General features: G+C 38.7%; 1 protein-coding gene across 3 annotated transcripts in view; it reads left to right on the top strand.

Moving 5' to 3' along the window:
- The window catches only part of MAP7 (microtubule associated protein 7), a 123901-nt gene that overhangs the window by 541 nt on the left and 113156 nt on the right, over positions 1 to 10204 (top strand). The gene's annotated exons all lie outside the window — the stretch shown is intronic.

The raw sequence follows: 10204 nt of genomic DNA, 5'->3' as shown, positions 1-10204 counted from the left end.
CTGGGCCTCGCGCCGAGGGGGAGGGCGAAGCTTTCGGTGGAAGCAGCGCGCGAACGGGCCCTGTGGCGACTCTCGGTCAGTTAAACGCGTTTCCTGCGAGGGAATAAATCTAGGACTCGTTCTTATGTAATGCTGTAGGCGTGTGGACACAAGCGACAAACGCAGATGGGCCCATCCAGCTCCTGCTCTTCTTTATTAAAAAATTGCAACACTTGTTCAAAAAAGTGCAACACTTYTGCTCAAAATTCCTTTTTCACAAAGTGCTTACAGCCATCAGTCCAAGATCCAACTTCAGAGAGGATGTATAGTGTTATCCTGTGTCTTTCAAAGTAGTGACCACATTAACTTCACTTTCCACAGGAAGAGCTGACTTCCAATGTTTTTTTTTTAAGTGACATTTAGGGAACTCTTCTAAAGTTTGTTACCGTACTTTGTTACTACACTCTCTATTATCGGGCATATTTTTAAAATCTTTTATCAAAACTAGGGACGTAAGCCACAAGAAAATGCATGTTTTATGTATATGTTACTTATAGCTTTTAAGATTCACATATTTAAACAGCAGACTTTCCCAGAATAAATTTTATGTTCCTTTCATTTCATGTTATTGTTTTGAACTTGACTTCTGCTTGTTTAAAAAGTGGGCAGGAGGCGGATCTGCTTGCACTCCTTGTGAGGTAGCTTGCACAGAAATGTGCTTGTGCTGTTAAAGTTCGTTCAAACCTTCCTTGTGTTTCAAATACCAGAGTGAAACTTCAGTTAAGCTGTCTGTGTTTCTGTCTGTTGAGGTCCTTGTAGATCTCGGCGCTGTCACAGTGGGCGCTTTCCGAGCGTTCGCCAACAGGAACACCCTCCTGGCRTGTGAGCAGACTGCTTGGTGCCTGTTTGCCCTGGTCATCTGTGAGCAGGTGTTTTCCATGCCCCCTCCCCGTGTGCAGGCAGAACCACAAGGATGGCTTCGGGCCATGAGCGGAGCACCGCTGTCTGGGTCCGGCTCCTGCAGAAGGTCGGCCTTCTGGTTTGGTGACATTACCCTCRGGGTTGATTTCCTGTTCCCATTTACCTTTCTGTTGTTTGCTTTTTACGGCTAAATATACAGACTCTCGGAGCTAATCTTGGGGAAAACTCTAACAGCGCTGCAAAGACTTTGCACAGAGGTGATGCAAGCTGATCCCTTTATTGTTAGGCAGATGGTCTGCTGCGCTTGACTGGCTCTCTTCAGGTGAATGGCTTAATCACTAGGTGTGGGCTGTGCTTTATGCTGCAGTTCATAAATGCAGAAGCGCCAAACGAGTCCAGTAGGAAGGCTGCGATCTAACTTGTACTAGTTATTAAATATATCTTTCTTTCGTAGTTGTTGTTGCTACTTGAGCATCTTACACTGGTAAAAGCTTTTTGGTGATCCCCAGTTGAGAGGCGCTCAGATATGAGGAATTCCAGAGAGAGTTTCTGAGACACCTCAGCTCRTGGCTGTCCGCCCATGAGCACACGTGGGCTTCTGCCCATCCTCCCCCGCCAAGTCCATCTTGACCAGATYTGTACATAGGTAGTGATTTGCATAGGCATCAAAAGACCAAAGAGAATGTCGTTCTTTGCCTTTGTTGCAAAGAAAAGTCCAGTGTAATGATTTTGCAATTTTTTCTATTTTTTTTCCTAAGTGGATAACTTTAATATTATTGTGTTCTCAATTTAAAGCACAGACTCATTGTTAGAAATACTGTCAGCTGTTCTGGCTAACTTGTTAGAGAAAACTGTAAGTGTTCTCTCTGGAAGAGCTTGCAAGGAGACTTTTCATCTGTTGCTGGTTTATCCTGATCTGTTCTCTATGTGAGAATAAAGCAAATTTTAGTTCACTGTGATAGTCAGACTACTTCCGTGGGAGATAAGACTTAATGTTTCAGTATAGGTTTTTGTATCAGGGTTTGACTGGCGAGTGTAGCAGTGCTATCTGATAATAGCTAATATCATTTGTTGTGTTGTGTTCCTCAAGCACTTCACCACTAGGAGGACCTCATGCACCTCTTTAGTGAGAGAATATAGAAGTTAAGGATTTTGTTTTGCAGCTGCAAAAACCTCTTCAGACAAAATTTTCCAATTCTTTGTTTTGTATTGGCACCAGAGGAGGCCAAACCAAATGTTAGTTCAGCAAAAAAAAAAAATTTGCTCTGCTTCAAATATTCAAGCTTTGTTTATCAAAGAGGAAGGCAGCATGAAGGTAACATTGATTTGAGACAGGATGTTCTATTGTCAAGATAATATGTTCTTACAAATGCTAAAACTATAGAAAGCATATGTGTGGTTGGAGACATTACACTGCTTTTTTGTTTTTCTTTCTTGCTTTTTTTGTCCTTAATTTTTTTTTCTAACATTAGGTACAGCCCTGCTGTGAATATTTTTAACTTCTTTTTTATATTTAAAGGTTAAGGTTCTTCTCTTACCATCCTTCTCTGATTAAAATCTATATCAAACTTTCAAATTCTAGGCCAGATCTTTCAATTATTTYAATAATTTCCTGAATAGTACTTCAGCTTTGAGTGCTGTAACATAGAGACTCTAATTTATCAGTAGYTTGTAGAATAAAAGTGATATAACTAAATTGAATTTAAAAGCATGTGGTGGAGGGGTTAAAGCTGAGGGATGGCTTCTATAAAGATTTGTTAAAAGGTTAGTGAACTACTGTGTCTTAATGTCTTTCCTTGGTCAAGTATTGTTTGTGGGAGGGCTATGCACTGGGGAAAAGTTTAAACAAATCTTTTTATGTGTGCATTGTGTAACATAGGCCATGTTGCTCCCTCTCTCCCCCCCCCCCCCCAGCACTACTAATTTAAAAAAATCTATATATTATATATTGCAGTTTGTGGAAAAATTAGACCTGTTAGGTGATGCCTGAGCAGCTGGTTTATGTGCTACTTTCTCTAGAGGAAGACWGTCTCTGCTAATGCAGTTAAACCAGTAGATGCTGTCATTTTACTTGGGTTTTGTATTGAAAATGAGTTCCTGTGTGCTATTTCAAACTTTAAAAATTATACTTTGTAATAATTTGAGACTGTTGTTTTGTTTTTATGATGACTAGTTTATTACTTGTACATATAAACAAATTAAAAATTTACAGCTGAAAATTATTTGTTGTGTCAAATATAATTAAATCTGATCAGTGTAATAATTACCTCAATTATGTAAGTACTGTATAATTTTACAACAACATATTCTTATCCACTTGAAAAATGTGCATAAATTTGGATCCGTAATGTAAGCCACAGCATGTTGCTAATGCTGTTGTGGTAACTCTTTGCAAAMCCACTTTTCCTGCAGGAAGGATATCCCCAGAATGTGACTTCTATTATGGAAATGCAGCAACCTCCTGGGAACTGTGACAGAACAGGCTTATGCATGTTACGTGTTAAAGGAGAAAAAGGCTATGAAAAGAAATTGCATTTGTAAAACTGGTTCAGATTTCATTATGCAGCTGTTTCTGAGTATTGCTTCTGGAATCATRTAATATGCCTTTTATTTATATTAATGAAATAAAATATTTATACCCTTGGTGATATTAAAAATCTTAGAAAATGTGATTTTTTTTTTCTAAGAATATCTTGGAAAATGTGAATCCTAGGAGTTATAACAAAGTGTTTAAAGAGAGTAGCTCTGAATTGTGTATTAGGGTGACTTGGGAAGAGTAGGCTGGCTTTCTGTTCAAATAGATGGAGTTAGCAACCCTGACTCCTGTTGAGTTTGAGATTATTCAGAGATGTAAATAATGGCAGGATTTGTGCTCCAGATTGATAGTTGAAGCGAGAATTGTTGASGAAAAACTAAAGTAGCAATGCCTGCAAATGTTCTCATATCTTTGTGTCTGATGCTCTCATGTGTTGTTCTCTGAGAAGGCAGCCAAAACCACCTGATCTCTTGTGTTCCCCTCCTAATAAATGCATTGGAAAGTAAGATATCAAGAGAGCAGTGGTAATTAACACACCATGAAATAGTTCACAGGATTTCATCTGTCAGATGCTGTCACCGATAGTACTGGAGAAAATTTTAATTTGRTTTTGGCATGTTGCCTTTTCTTTGAAGTTTATTCACATTTCTAGCWAAAAGGTTAGTACATACATAAGTGTTCTTCATTTTCGGAGTGCTTTATAAGCACTTGGTTCCTTTGACGTGTACAAAATAGATATTAAAAATATGCCCTACTTAGAGACAGAAGCAGTGGCCAGACTACCTAGTCTATAGTGTTAGTAGGRTAATTAGTGGCACTGTAATTTATTAACTCATGTTTTTCACTGCGCTGCCACATCCCTGTTCTTCACTGCCAATCCATATTAAACTGAGCATTGACTGAAATTATAAGATATGTTCTATGATAGGGCCCGATCTAACAACATTCTGCTATATATGAATAAAAAGTATTGGCTAAGAGTGATCTGATGTGTACCATGACACACACAAACATTGTGCAATTTTTCTAATTAGTCATACCAGGCAAATCCATTTAAATTAAAGGATTGTAACAATTAAAGATGTAACAAGAATTGTTAATGTACATCTGGTATTTGATTGTTGTATTTGTGTTTGAGCTGTTTATGGGACCCACTGATGGGTTCCACTTCATGCCTCTTTTACTCTGAGGAGTATGTGTGAATCAGAACAGGGCAGGGCTCCCTGGCTTCTCCTCCTCTGTGGTGGTGGTGGTGTGTGTGGTTTGTTTTGTCTTGTTTTTTTTCCCCTCCTCCCTTTGTCTATGAGACTGTGTAAAGATTCAATTTTAATCCACAGTATGGGAAGTAGATAACTTGCTTTCTGTTTAGTTGCTTTCAAGGAGCTCAAATTCCCATGGCCCAGTGTGTGGCACTGCACGTGGCAGAGGTGCAGGGATGGGAGGCACAACTGGAGATAGCTGCATCTGGGAAAGAGTCACTGCAAGAAATGTCTCCTGTGCCTGGGTGTGTGCTGGGAGGCATGTTTCCTGGTGGAGCTGTCATCTACCCCAGGGTCTCCTGAGTGTGTGTGTGCGTGTGTGTGTGTGTGTGTGTGTGTGTGACTTGCCAGGACTCCAGTGGGAGGGAACAAGGTGGGAACCGGATAAGCAAGTTTCCCAGGTCAGGTGGGAGGCTTACCGTGGTTGCTGGTAGCACCTCCTGTTCTGCGGCTGCTGTTTAGGTCAAAATAGTATCTCAAACAGGTGCAGTCATTGCAGCACATAGGATAGGTCATATGCAGGTGGGTAAGCTAAAGGAGACAAAGTCATTGGGGTGGGCGGTACGGAAAATAAAGACCTGAGTTCTGCTTTTCGTTGTGGACCTAGCTTATTCATTATCTCATAGGTAGATATTGATAATAAACATAGTATTCAGCACTCCTACTAGAAAAAATGCTGGGATATGGAACCAGAATTAAAACATTTATTCAAACTTCAAGAGAAAGGGAAGAGGGATAAACTTCTCCTCTTYTGAGTTTAGATCACTGAAATTCTTCAGAAAGCATTGAGTCTCCCCTCTGTTTCCCTAGTGCGTATTTAAGGAGATGTTCACTTAGATTGGATGGTTTTGCTCTTTTTCTTGAGTTAAAGCACCTAATTCAATGAATGAAGTTTAAGTTCGTGAAACTACTGTGTTTTTACAGCCTTGACTTTGAGATGCAAGTCAACTCATTGGTTATTTAAAGCTGTTAAGAGTGTGTGAGAACTCCTGATGGCAGAATTCTCATTAGTGAAAAAGTTGAAGGTCTCACTTCTTATTCGCTAGTGTTCTATGTTAGTGTTACTGAGTAATGCAAGGGATCTCTTTCCTTCCAAGAAGGTAGAAAGAAGAAATCAATACTTATATCAAATACTTTGGTATTTAAAGTTGTTAAAACTTAATGTACTTCTGTGAAACAATCTACCAGATCTTTATCATCTTGTATATGAGTGATGCTTTAGAGACTYCCATACGGGGTAAGCAAATTCAGATGCCTCTGTAGAGGGCAGGTTATTACATTCTTTCTTGCTTCCACATCCTACCGTCAAAAAGACGGAAATGCTGCAGTAGGAAAAAAATAGATGTGCGTGATGTATGAGCTAGTGATTGGCTTAAGAGATTCAAGTATTTTTTTTCCTGATATAGTGATAGATCAGAAATACCTAATTTTATATATTATACATATATGTATGTATWTTTCCAACTTAACACATCAGAAAAAAAAAGTTGTTGTCTGTCTTTAAGGTTGTTTTGCGCTGCCCCAGGTTTGCATGTCATTGAAAATAAGATTTCCAGTTCTTTGATGCTGAGTAAATAGCTGTTTGCTCACGMCAAAAAAAGAGTCATACTTTCTGTTCTTCTGGCCTGATTTAATATCTGCTGAAGTAAGAATAGGAGACTACTGAAGGAAATCAGGGAGAGATGAAATGTGGAATTTTGATAGGGCACATACATTCTAACATCTAGCACTGTCTAGACATTATGTATTTTTAACAATTCTTGAMAATTTTGACACAGTTGACCATTAGTGTGATTAATGTCCATGCAGAATATGATTGCATGTCATGYACAACTTCCTTTGATTATTTTTTTAATATAGTTTTGATTGGCAGGTACATTGAAAAACTTTGGTGCATTTTTGCTGAAAAGGATGGAGGCTTTTAAGCATACCTTGGGTTTACTGATCTTTCTCTATCCCAATCCAGTTGTTCCATACGGGGTAAAACAATTCTATAAATCTAAACTGTCTCATCTCTTCCTGATGTTACTTTTTAAGTAACATTATCACTTTATTTTGAATCTCAGTAATATGGATGCTCTGTGTAAGGAGGTCAGTAGTAGCTTAGTATCTGCAATGGGAAAGGAGTATGGGTTAAAACGGTACCTTGGCTTGATCTCATTCTTTAAATACAATACATTTAAGCTCAGAGGCAGCTTTCCATTTATTTTTTTAGGCTTTGAGTCAGCATCCTAGAGCAGTCCTGAATTTTTCCTAGAGCAGTGTTTATTTTGCTTGACAAATACCTAGTCGAACACCTAGATTCTTTCTCCCCATCCCCCCTTGTCCTAATGGTCTTTACATGTTACTTTCAGGTAAAACTGAAGAATGGAATAACRAAAGGATTGTGGTCAGTGCTTTAAAAAAGCTAAAGCACCTGTGTATCTTCTCTGTTCAGTATACAGTGTTCACAGACCAGATTCTTTTCCTTTATGGTTTCAGTAGTTGCTGGGTATCTGTTACAGTAATAATAACAATAAGCTCTTGTAGAGTATTTTAGAAGAGAAAAATGTTYTATAACAGTTACTGAATTATTTCAGAAGAATTCTTCTGAAAGTTTTATTCCATTTTATAATTGAAGARACTGAGACTAGAGGTTATAACTTGCTTCAAGCCTCAGAAAGCTAAGTGTCAGGAGAGAAGTGGTGAGTAGGCTGTGCTGGCTCCTGAACCCGGCTTGACACATTGCATTCTGGGATTTTTTGCTTTTATCCTACTGTGGCTGGGGGGAGGAAAAGGAATTGAAGGCTAGAGACTAACCTGTGATATGCTTTTGGATGATTGTATCTGGGTTTCATGGTAATACCTCATAGTAGATTATATAAATATATATTTTGATGTGTGTGTTAAGATTATTTGGCCTGGAAGTATTGATTTTGGAGGGGAGTGGAGGAGGGAGTTTCTCTAGTCAAACCTAAAAAGAAAGCTGAGACTTCTGATTATATCTTTGGGAGTGATTTTTTTTTTTTTTTTTTTTTTTTCTATACCTCATTCTAGGAAAACAGCAGGATAAGGACGTGAAATTTCTTGAAAAGGTATTTGGGTGAACTTAGTGAGTCTTAGGGAATGTGAGAGAGGTCTGGTTGTATACTGTGATGCAGTTCTGGCTTATGAGTGCTGCTGTTTGCAGGGCTTTTTAGGGATGGTTTACCCCTTAGCTAGTCCTCAAAACATATCTCTTTCCTCCCTGGTAATAGTATGTGATCTTGCATTCAACAGGCTTGGCTTTCTGAAATACACCCTGATATGCTTGATGATACGAGATGGCTTCTAGTTCACATACTTCATGCTTTTTCTTGAAAATGTACACGAGCCTTGTTACCACAGTCTACTAACCCTTGTGAAAGATAAACCATCTTGTCTTTGCAAGGATTTCACTTTCTACTAGCTGGCTTGTATTGACCACAACCTTTTGTCTTCCCCACTAGCAAGGGTTGAGCAATAAGGTCCAGGTGGGCAGAGTGTTTTGCAAGGCAGTGATCTTTGAAGGTGAAACAATACGCACCTCATTACGAAGCTCATTACTGAGATTTAAAAATGTGTATTGTTTGGATATTTAGGGGTGCTAAAACAGTGCTGTGCATGAAAGAAGATAGCATGCTTAGAGTTTAGCCATTGAAAATGATCAGGTTAGCCAGAGCAGACTGTAAATAGGTATCATCGTGATTGGCTTCAGCTTGCTTGATGTTTAATAGGTTGAGATACCAAGGCTTAACACACTTGATGTTAAAACAGGAACATCAATTAGCACATTATAATAAATATAAATATTTCCCAGGTCACAGTATAATTATCCTGTTAGTCTTTGTTCAGACTACTATTTAAGACTGTTACATATCAGATAATACATTGTACAGGTAATTATGCCTATAGAATCTAGTAATGTTTTCTGAAAGCAGTAGAAAATGGGTGTGTTTAAGTAGAGAGGTCTAATTGATGAGTTTGAAAGTGTTGTAAAAAGGAGAGGGTAAAAATTATCTACCATCCTCAGGATACCCATCTGCCCTCATTCCTTCTCCTGAGAGAATCTAACCCCATCGGTAAGAGCACAACCACGATTTAAGTGTTCAGTACAGCTAAAAGGAGGAAATCTCTAAAGGGAGCAGATAAAACAAAYGGCTAGTTTACCTTTTACTATTCTTTTGAAGAATTAACAGCCCTGCTACTGAAATTGTCTATTGTTTTGTTCCCTCAAGAAAGTTGCCTTTATCCAGATTTCATAAAGAAGCTGCCTCATAGTTGAGAGGGGGGCTGAAATAGGCATTTCCCACTAGGGATACAGCACAGGCTTGTCTTCCTCTGCCCTAGCCCAAAGGATGAAGGGAGGGTTTATAAGCACAGCCTGGTTTTCTGCGGCCTTGGTACCTGTTTGTATGCATTTCACAGGGTTAACAGGAAGCTTAAAAAGACATCACCTAACTTTAGGTAACTTTTTATTACGCTTTTACAGTAGGTTGTAGGTGGTTTGGGTGCCATTTAATTAAACATTTGCGATCACATTGTGGGTTGTCAGTTTTTAACCACTGAGCCCTTGAAATAAAATCCTGCTGCCTAAGTTGAATGTGCTGTCAGTCCAAATCCTCTGTCAGAAGTCATCTCTTCATTAGTAAGTCAATAGAAAGAAATGTGCACCCATGCCTCAGCTGCCTGCTTGTCTTAGCCCAAATCTGTTTTCATCAGCCCCTGAAGCTGAAATACCAAACTTTGTCATTACTGCTTTTTGTACATGGAGCAAGCTGCTATTAGGAAGTGCAGATTGTGCTGCAACAACCAAGGAAGGCATTCCCAATCTTGAAGCTGTTTCCCATGGCTCCTTGGATAACTTCCTAAGAAATAGTTATTTTCAGCATCTCCATTTCCCTATTAATCATACCTGTAAGCTTGAATCCCCTGCAACCTGGTGTATTTTTGTCAGATGCTTCATATATCTTTTAAAACAACTATTTAAATAGATCAGCAATTTTAGGTGATGGGTGATGTTTTACAAATATCTCCAGAACTGGACGTTTAAAAGGGATAGTTCTTTTTCACCAACTTAAAACAGTGAAAAAAAAGCTAAGTTGTCATCTAAGGATTGTCTTCAATTATTTTTGTCCTGTCCTGTTTAAAACCAGTCTTAGACATGTAAGAAAAATATTTATGGTACTAACCACAGTCCAATTCTGCGTGTGCACAGTTACGTATTTATTTGTGGTCAGCAGGTAAGCAGATGGGATTTGAGGAGCGGAGCCATGTTTTTTTCTGACAGTATGAAGTAGTAGCCTGTATTAAGGACTGGAAGGCAAATTGCTGGCTGAGGTGAAGAACAGCTTGTGTTAGTGTTTTTTTTTTTTTTTTTTTTTTTTTTTTTTTTTTGTCCACACCCTTTATTATAAAGCGTCTTTAACTGATTTAGACAAATGTCATCATGTTTAGCTTGTGTGTACGCCCAGAAAATCCAAGGTGTAGCTGAGTGGCAGGACACAGCCAG

This window comes from Rhea americana, unplaced genomic scaffold, assembly GCF_003343005.1.
Source record: "Rhea americana isolate MKP2758 unplaced genomic scaffold, rheAme1 scaffold_337, whole genome shotgun sequence".
Taxonomy (NCBI): domain Eukaryota; kingdom Metazoa; phylum Chordata; class Aves; order Rheiformes; family Rheidae; genus Rhea; species Rhea americana.
The sequence above is the reverse complement of the archived record's forward strand: the minus strand, read 5'-3'. Positions and strand labels throughout refer to the sequence as shown.